We start from the raw sequence: 8,333 nt of genomic DNA, 5'->3' as shown, positions 1-8,333 counted from the left end.
CCAATAGATAATAGACAACACGAATACTACAAGTTGAAACTATAACGGTAACAGGTTTAAAACTCACCACATTAAGTAAAGTAAAAATTAGAAACAATAAAAAAAACCGGAACTTTCAAGGATCTTTTGCCGAACGAAAAAGTAAAGAAAATGAAATTAGTTTTAAAAATCTAATATGCAAAAAAGTAACGGCAACGGCAACAGTGCCGAAACATCCAAAAAGAGAATTATTCATCATTGTCTCGCCTGTCTATCCTAATTGTAAGTTTAATAGCTTGAGGCAAATAAATAACTTTTGAATTTTAATTTTTTTTTTATGAAATTTTTATATGAAATAAATTTTGCATAATCTCGTTGGTAACTTCAACTGTAATAGACAAAATTGGTCTGTGAATAAACTCATCTACCATTACTGACTTTGCCCGAGTGACACGATAAGAAGGGAATTTGGTTTTTTGTCATAAATACACTAGAGAGCTGAGATGGCGGTGTAAAGGCAGTGGTGAGCAAACTGTGTGCCGCGACACTTTAGTTTTACACCATCATTTTTGGAAAGCCATAAACCACACGTTTGATCTTTTTTCAGTCGAGGCACACTTAAAAGATTGACCACCACTGTGTTAGGATGCCAAGTCTTCCTGTTAACACGAAGCTCTACCCGAGTGACACATTATGAAACAGGCTCTTCCTTGACTCCTTTAAGTCTCTGTTACTGACACATTGACTAAGCCCAAATGGCATTTGCCTCCATTTGACGGTCATATCACTTTCACTCTCAATCCTAACAGCACAAGGTGTTCATTAGGTCACCGGTACGTCGTCGTATTTACGGTTAGATGCAAAGTTGCTCTGAAGGCACTGACGGCTAATTTGGACCAATTTTAATGCAAAATATGCAGTTTGGTATTACTCCGTGCTAACAGCAAGACAAGAAACCCAAACCACAGCGTCTCGGCTACATTTAGTCAACTTTTATGACAAAAAATTTAATTCCTTGAATGTCGTGCAACTCGGCTAAGTATCCGCCATTCAGCACCATCCAACGACATTCCCTCTCATTGTACAGCTCGGATTGCTTTCCTCGAAGATGAATTTTTTATTTTTATTCAACAAATGATGATGCTGATGCTTTCCACAGCTACATTTAGCTTCTGAAAACATTTTCATTTGAGAGCAAATATTTTTCAAACGTTAAAATAATATTATCTTTATGGAGAGCTTTCTTCTTTCAGCCCAACTGCTACATCTCCACTCTATAGCTCCATCTCTCTCTCTCTCTTACTCACTCTCACAATTCTTCATCTTTTTTTTTAACATTTCATTTTCGTTATGTGTTTTTGTACTAAGTACAATCAACATTACATTTATTTTAATTCATTCATGAATGGATGGAAAATGGTAAATCCATAGAATATTACAAAAAACTAACACTTTTTATTCGCTCGAGTTGCCTTTACTCGACAACCTTTTTGTCGACTTGTTTTACACTTTAATGCTTTTTTTAAAAACTTCCATCATTTGTAAGAGTAAAGTTTGAATGTTTGACTAGAAAAAAGAGATTTTATAATTGAGGTAAAAAAGTCCTAGAATTTTTTTGTAAGATCATCAAAAAAGGGGTTCGGACTTTTTTTGTGTGTGAAAAAAAAAAAAAGTGGGTCAAGTTTTATTTTCTATTAGAACAGGTTTTGGTATGAACAAAATATTCGTTGATTTAGGAAGCTTGAAATATTTTTAATAACTTAATTTGTTGGCTATGCAGATCAATTAAGATCCATGGACATATTTAGAAGACAGCTGAAACTTGCTTTGTCAATGGCTAACGCTTGCTAATTAGTAATTTCATTTGGAGTATCCAGGATGTACTTCAACAGGACTTATTATCAACTTCATAAATACTGGTACAGGATGTTACTGGATGCATGATACTGTGTTATGGTCCTGGATCTTACTGGAATCTTGTTATACTGTAAAATGGTCCTGGATGTTACTGGATCTTGATAAACTGTATAAATATGGTACTGGATCTTAGCGTGGATCTTGTTATCGACATGCATAAAATATTGTCCTGGATGTTAAGGATGCTTGATAAACTGTATACCATATGGTCCTGGATCTTACTGAATCTTGTTATACTTTAAATATGTCCTGGATATTATAGCCATGAATACTGTATAAATATGGTCCTGGATCTTACTAATTTGTTATACTGTCATAAATTAATCAATTTACTGGAATAATACTCTATAACATATGGTCCTGGATCTTACTGGATCTTGTTATACTGCATAAATATGTCCTGGATGTTAATCTTGAAAACTTAGAAAAATGGTCCTGGATCTTACTGGATCATATACTATAAACTGGTCCTGGATCTTGATATACTGTACATATGAAGCAATTTCCTGGATGTTACTGGATTTTGACAAAGCATATATGTTCACTGTTTTAATTCTGCATTATGGTCCTGGTATGTTACTGGCATCTTGATCAAGGAAATAAATAAATATGTGTCCTAGAAACTGGATCTTGTTATACTGTATAAATATGGTCTAATATACTGTATAAATATGGTGCCTTCTTACTGGATCTTGTTATACTGCATAATTAGTCCTGGATGTTACTGGATCTTGATAAACTGCATAAATATGGTCCTGGATCAAGCTGGATCTTGTTATACTGCATAAATATGGTCCTGCATGTTACTGGACCTTGATAAACATAAATATGGTCCTGGATCTTACTGGATCAGATATACTGTATAAATATGAATGGATTTATGGATCTTGTTATACTGTAAAATATGGTCCTGGAACTGAATCTTGATATACTGAGTAAATATGGTCCTGGAACTGGATCTAACTGAATCTTACTATTCTGTATAATTATGGTCATGGATAACATAATCATGCTGTACCTAAAATATCAGTGATGTATAGTTTTCAATGAGAAAACTTACAATTTGATATTGATTTAAGATGTATGGAAATATTATAGAATGTTGTATGGTTTCAATACAAATTTATTATACTTCACAAGACATAGCAGTAAGTTGTTTAATTTTATATATTGCTTTCGAGCAGAATTCCAGTTGATTTAACATTATATACATCATGAAAAACTCGAGAATGTAGCACATATGAAAATATGTTGTCAATTACTGTAAAAGTTACAACTATGATCTTATAACAGTCGGACGAATCGGAAGCGAAGTCAGTCCGACACTACTGTGACCTAATAACAGTCGGAAACGAAGCGATTGGAGTCCGACACTACTGTGACCTAATTTCAACGAAGCGAAGCGAAGTGGAGTCCGACACTACTGTGACAAATGAAACGAAGCGAAGCGAAGTGGAGTCCGACACTACTGTGACCTAATAACAGTCGGGCGAACGAAGTCGAAGCGAGTGGATTCCGACACTACTGTGACCTTTAATAAGTTTAGCCTTCGAAGCGATAGCGAAGTGGAGTCTGACACTCAATAATAACAGTCGGGCGAACGAAGCAAGCGAAAAGTCCGATTCTACTGTGACCTAATAACAGTGGACTAACGAAGCTAAGCGAAGTGGATTTACACTACTGTGACCTAATAACAGTCGGGCGAACGAAGCGAAGCGAAGTTCAGTCCGACACTCTGTGAAATAACAGTCGGGCGAACGAAGCGAAGCGAAGTGGAGTCCGACACTACTGTTAATAACTAGTCGGGCGAACGAAAAGCGAAGTAAGTCCGACACTACTGTGACCTAATTTTGTCGGGCGAACGAAGCGAAGCGAAGTGGAGTCCGACACTACTGTGACCTAATAACAGTCGAACGAAGCGAAGCGAGTGAACGTGAAAATTTTCCAACACATAAGAAAACTATGGACATCGTAAGTAAAAAAATAGTTCGAGCGCTCGAACTGACTGTTCGAACGCAGTTCCGACTTGGTTGAGCGAAGCTTCTAGAATTTTGCGACCTGAACGGAGCGAAGCGAGTGAAGGCGTGAAAATTTTCCTACACGGAAGAAAACTACATGGATCATCGTAGTAAAAGATAGTTTGAGCGAACTCGAACTTAAGCAGTTCGAGCGTAGTTCGGACTTGGTTGAGCGAAGCTCACATTTTTGCGACCTGAACTGAGAAGCGAGTGAAGGCGTGAAATTTTCCCAAACGTAAGAAAACTACCATGATCATCTAAGTAAAAAAATAGTTCGAGCGAAGCTCGAACCATATGCAGTTCGAACGTAGTTCGGACTTGTTGAGCGAAGCTGACCTGAACGGAGCGAAGCGAGTGAAGGCGTGAAAATTCTCCCAAACTAAGAAAACTACATGGATCATCGTAAGTAAAAAAATAGTTCGAGCAAAGCTCGAACTTAAGCAGTTCGAACTAGTTCGGACTTGGTTGAGCGAAGCTCACAAATTTTTGCGACCTGAACGGAGCGAAGCGAGTCGTGAAAATTTTCCTACACGTAAGAAAACTACATAGATCATCGTAAGTAAAAATAGTTTGAGCGAAGCTCGAACTTAAGCAGTCGAGCGTAGCTCGACTCTAGTTGAGCGAAGCTCACAAATTTTTGCGACCTGAGGAGCGAAGCGAAAGGCGTGAAAATTTTCCCAAACGTCTACATGGATCATCTATAGTTCGAGCGAAGCTCGATTCGAACGTAGTTCGGACTTGGTTGAGCGAAGCTCACAAATTTTGCGACCTGAACGGAGCGAAGCGAGTGAAGGCGTGAAAATTTTCCCAGCTCTGTCATCGTAAGTAAAAAAATAGTTCGAGCGAAGCTCGAACTTGAGTTCGACTAGTCGGACTAGCAAGCTCACAAATTTTGCGACCTGAACGGAGCGAAGCGAGTGAAGGCGTGAAAATTTTCAAGAAAACTAATGGATCATCGTAAGTAAAAAAATATTCGAAATCAACTAGTTCGAACGTGTTCGGACATTTTTGCGACCTGATGAAGGCGTGAAAATTTCCTACACGTAAAAAACTACATGGATCATCGTAAATTCGAGCGAAGCTCGAATTTTCCAACACCAAAGAAAACTGTACAAGAAAAATAGTTTTTATCCTTGGATTAACAAGACTAAATTAATAAATAAAAAAAAACGTTAAAAAAAACAAAAAGCTTTATTGATAAAAAACTTTAAAGAAAAAGGCTCTAAAAAGTCATAAATAAAAAAAAACGTTTTTTTCCTTCACGCTTTTAAAAAAAACTAAAAAACTTAAAAAAAAGTTCTAAAAAGTAAAATAAAAAAAAATCACGCTTCTTAAATAAAACATTTAAAAAAAAATTGAAATTAAGAAAATAAGCTAAAATTTTTTCCAAAATATTCTTGTGTAGTACAAGAACACTATGACTTAAAAGCGTGGGGCGTTCGAAAGAAGAAGTTAGTGTTAAATGCATAGTAATTTCGCCCCACGCTTTTAATCATAGTGTTCTTGTACTACACAAGATATTTTGGAAAAATCGTTTAGCTTCTTTCTTATAAATTTTTTTCAATATTTTTTATGTTTTATTTAAGAACGCGATTTTTTTTTATTTCACAACCAAAAGCAATAGAATTTCGTGCCAAAAAAATATTTTTAACGTTTTTTTTTCTTCCTTTTTAGAGCCTCATTGTATTCGGGTTGCCTTTACTCGACAACCTTTTTGTCGACTTGTTTTGCACTTTAATGCTTTTTTTAAAAACTTCCATCATTTGTAAGAGTAAAGTTTGAATGTTTGACTGGAAAAAAAAGATTTTATAATTGATAAAAAAGTCCTAGAATTTTTTGTAAGATCTCAAAAAAGGGGTTCGGACTTTTTTTGTGTTTAAAAAAAAAAAGTGGGTCAAGTTTTATTTTCTATTAGAACAGGTTTTGGTATGAACAAAATATTCGTTGATTTAGGAAGCTTGAAATATTTTTAATAACTTAATTTGTTGGCTATGCAGATCAATTAAGATCCATGGACAAATTTAGAAGGCAACTCAAACTGGCTTAATCAATGGCTATGCTTGCTAATTAGTAAATTCATTTGTACACTAACATAGGACTTATTATTCCAACTACAATACTATGGAGGACAAATACCGAATGCAATATGTCTAATGATAACCAATGAATAGGGAATCACTCTATCCAAAATGCAACCTTGCACCAGTAACCTTGTCTCTGCACATTATTGTTCTGCCCAAAATTCTTTGAAATGCCATGAATCCTAAGTCGTGTGTAGTTTTTATCGAGTTTTACCACTATGATGTGCCGCTAATCCACTACTTGTCTAAACTATTTCGAGCAGATTTTGAGGTCAACTATGATGCGAGTTGACACAAGGTGTGAAAGCCTGTGGGGTTATCTTCCTGGTATTGAAAACGCTAGACTTGTACGTGCCGTGATTACTGGATTTGGCTCATTTTTACGGTGAAAATAAAAATTTGCTGCATCATGCCGATGGGTTTCATTATCCACATCACTCATTAAAAGGAATCACTCTATGCAAGATGTAACCCTACACGATGCATATGAGCACTGCCATCCTGATCAACTCCTGCCAATAAACAAAAGTATAATTTCTGACATTATAATTTTTCGTCAGAAATTAATCAATTTATCAATAATATCTATTACAAGGCCAACAAACAAAAGTTTTAACACATTAAAAATTAGAAAAAGTCACGACATCTAAAACTGACGCAGAGCTGACATTGAAGCAATTTAGCACAGATTTTGCACAAAGCATATATGTTCACTGTTTTAATTCTATTTTGGTAACGGCACGCATCAAGGAAATAAAAAATTGTGTATAGAAACCGGTAAATTCTAATAGCTGAGTATGTTGCCTTCCTGATAGACTCTAATTCAGTTAGAGTCTAGTTTGAGATTTGCATAAAATTCATCAGACCAAGCAGAATTCCACCTGCAATCAACCTGCATTGTTCACCCTAAAAACACCATAATCAGCATAAAATGAATGATTATCATTCTAAACTGCCCTAAACCCCCTTTAACCTCCCCTAAACGATAACAATCTACATCTTTTTATCAAATAACATTTAAATTGAACCTCTATCATGATGATCACTTACTCTTCAACTAGATAAAAATAAAAACTTTTCAAATAGAATAAAAAGCATTAAAAAATGTTAATTAGCACCAATTATTCAGCAAAAAACACTCTGAATAATTTTTCTGTCTGGTCTAACATTCTGTTGATTTTTTAAGTGTGTAGAATAAAAAAAGTTTCAATTTTTTTTTCGTTCCACTTATACAAGAATCGGAATCTTATCATAATTTAATAGCCTAGAACAAGATTTTTGTATCTCATTTCACGTGGCATCAAATGAAAGAGAATCTTAAGAGCTTAGCATCAAAATGTCACAGATTCTTATTGACCTTTATTAAGTTTAGCCTTCGCATAAAATCTGCATTCAATAAAAATTAAAATGAATCACTAAAAGCAGATTCTAGATTCCTGACTAAAGCTATTTATGGATTTACTATGAAGTCCTTAATATCCAATAAATAACAATTTCATAGCCTCGGAATGTTGCCGATTGGAATTTCGTCTCGAACATTTAAGAACTATCGAAGTAAACAAGTAATCCATAATCCATTTTTGTTGACATTCGACGATTAATTTGGAAATATTTACATAAATGAAAGCAGAGGTAACTGGAAGTTCCAGTCTGGAATTATCGACGACGTTTTGGTGCTGGTGACTGTGGGTGCTTTTTTGGAATTTTCTAGACATTTACTAACGCATTCAATTTCTTACCCGGAAGACATGCAGCATAGAAAAGATGGAAATATAGCTTCAGGCGAATTGAGTGAAAGCTTGCATACTGTCTGTGATAGTGAAGTAGGAGCATCTGCGTCGAAATGCATAAGCCTAGTCTGACCTCTAGTGAGCTTGAATAATCAAGCTCAATAAAGAGTTAGGAGCATAGGGACAGAGGAGCTCGAGTCAAGTAGTCGAGTCTAGTCGAGCTCTAGTCGAGTCTAGTCGAGCTCTAGTCTAGCTCTAGAGTCTAGTCGAGCTCTAGTCTAGTCGAGGTCTAGTTGAGCTCTAGTCGAGCTCTAGTCGAACTCTAGTCGAGCTCAAGTCGAGCTCAAGTCGAGTCTAGTCGAGCTCTAGTCGAGTCTAGTCGAAGTCTAGTCGAGCTCTAGTCGAGTCTAGTCGAGCTCTAGTCGAGCTCAGAGTCGAGCTCTAGAGTCTAGGTCTAGCTCTAGAGCTCTAGTCGAGGCTCAAGTCGAGCTCTAGTCGAGCTCTAGTCGAGCTCAAGTCGAGCTCAAGTCGGGCTCAAGTCGAGCTCTAGTCGAGCTCTAGAGCTCTAGTCTAGACAATCAAGCTCTAGTCGAGAGTCGAGCTCAGTC

The sequence above is a fragment of the Chironomus tepperi genome, unplaced genomic scaffold (assembly GCF_022539635.2).
Source record: "Chironomus tepperi strain 1889 unplaced genomic scaffold, CSIRO-AGI_Ctep_v1 contig_171, whole genome shotgun sequence".
Lineage (NCBI taxonomy): Eukaryota > Metazoa > Arthropoda > Insecta > Diptera > Chironomidae > Chironomus > Chironomus tepperi.
Note: the sequence above shows the minus strand (reverse complement) of the source record.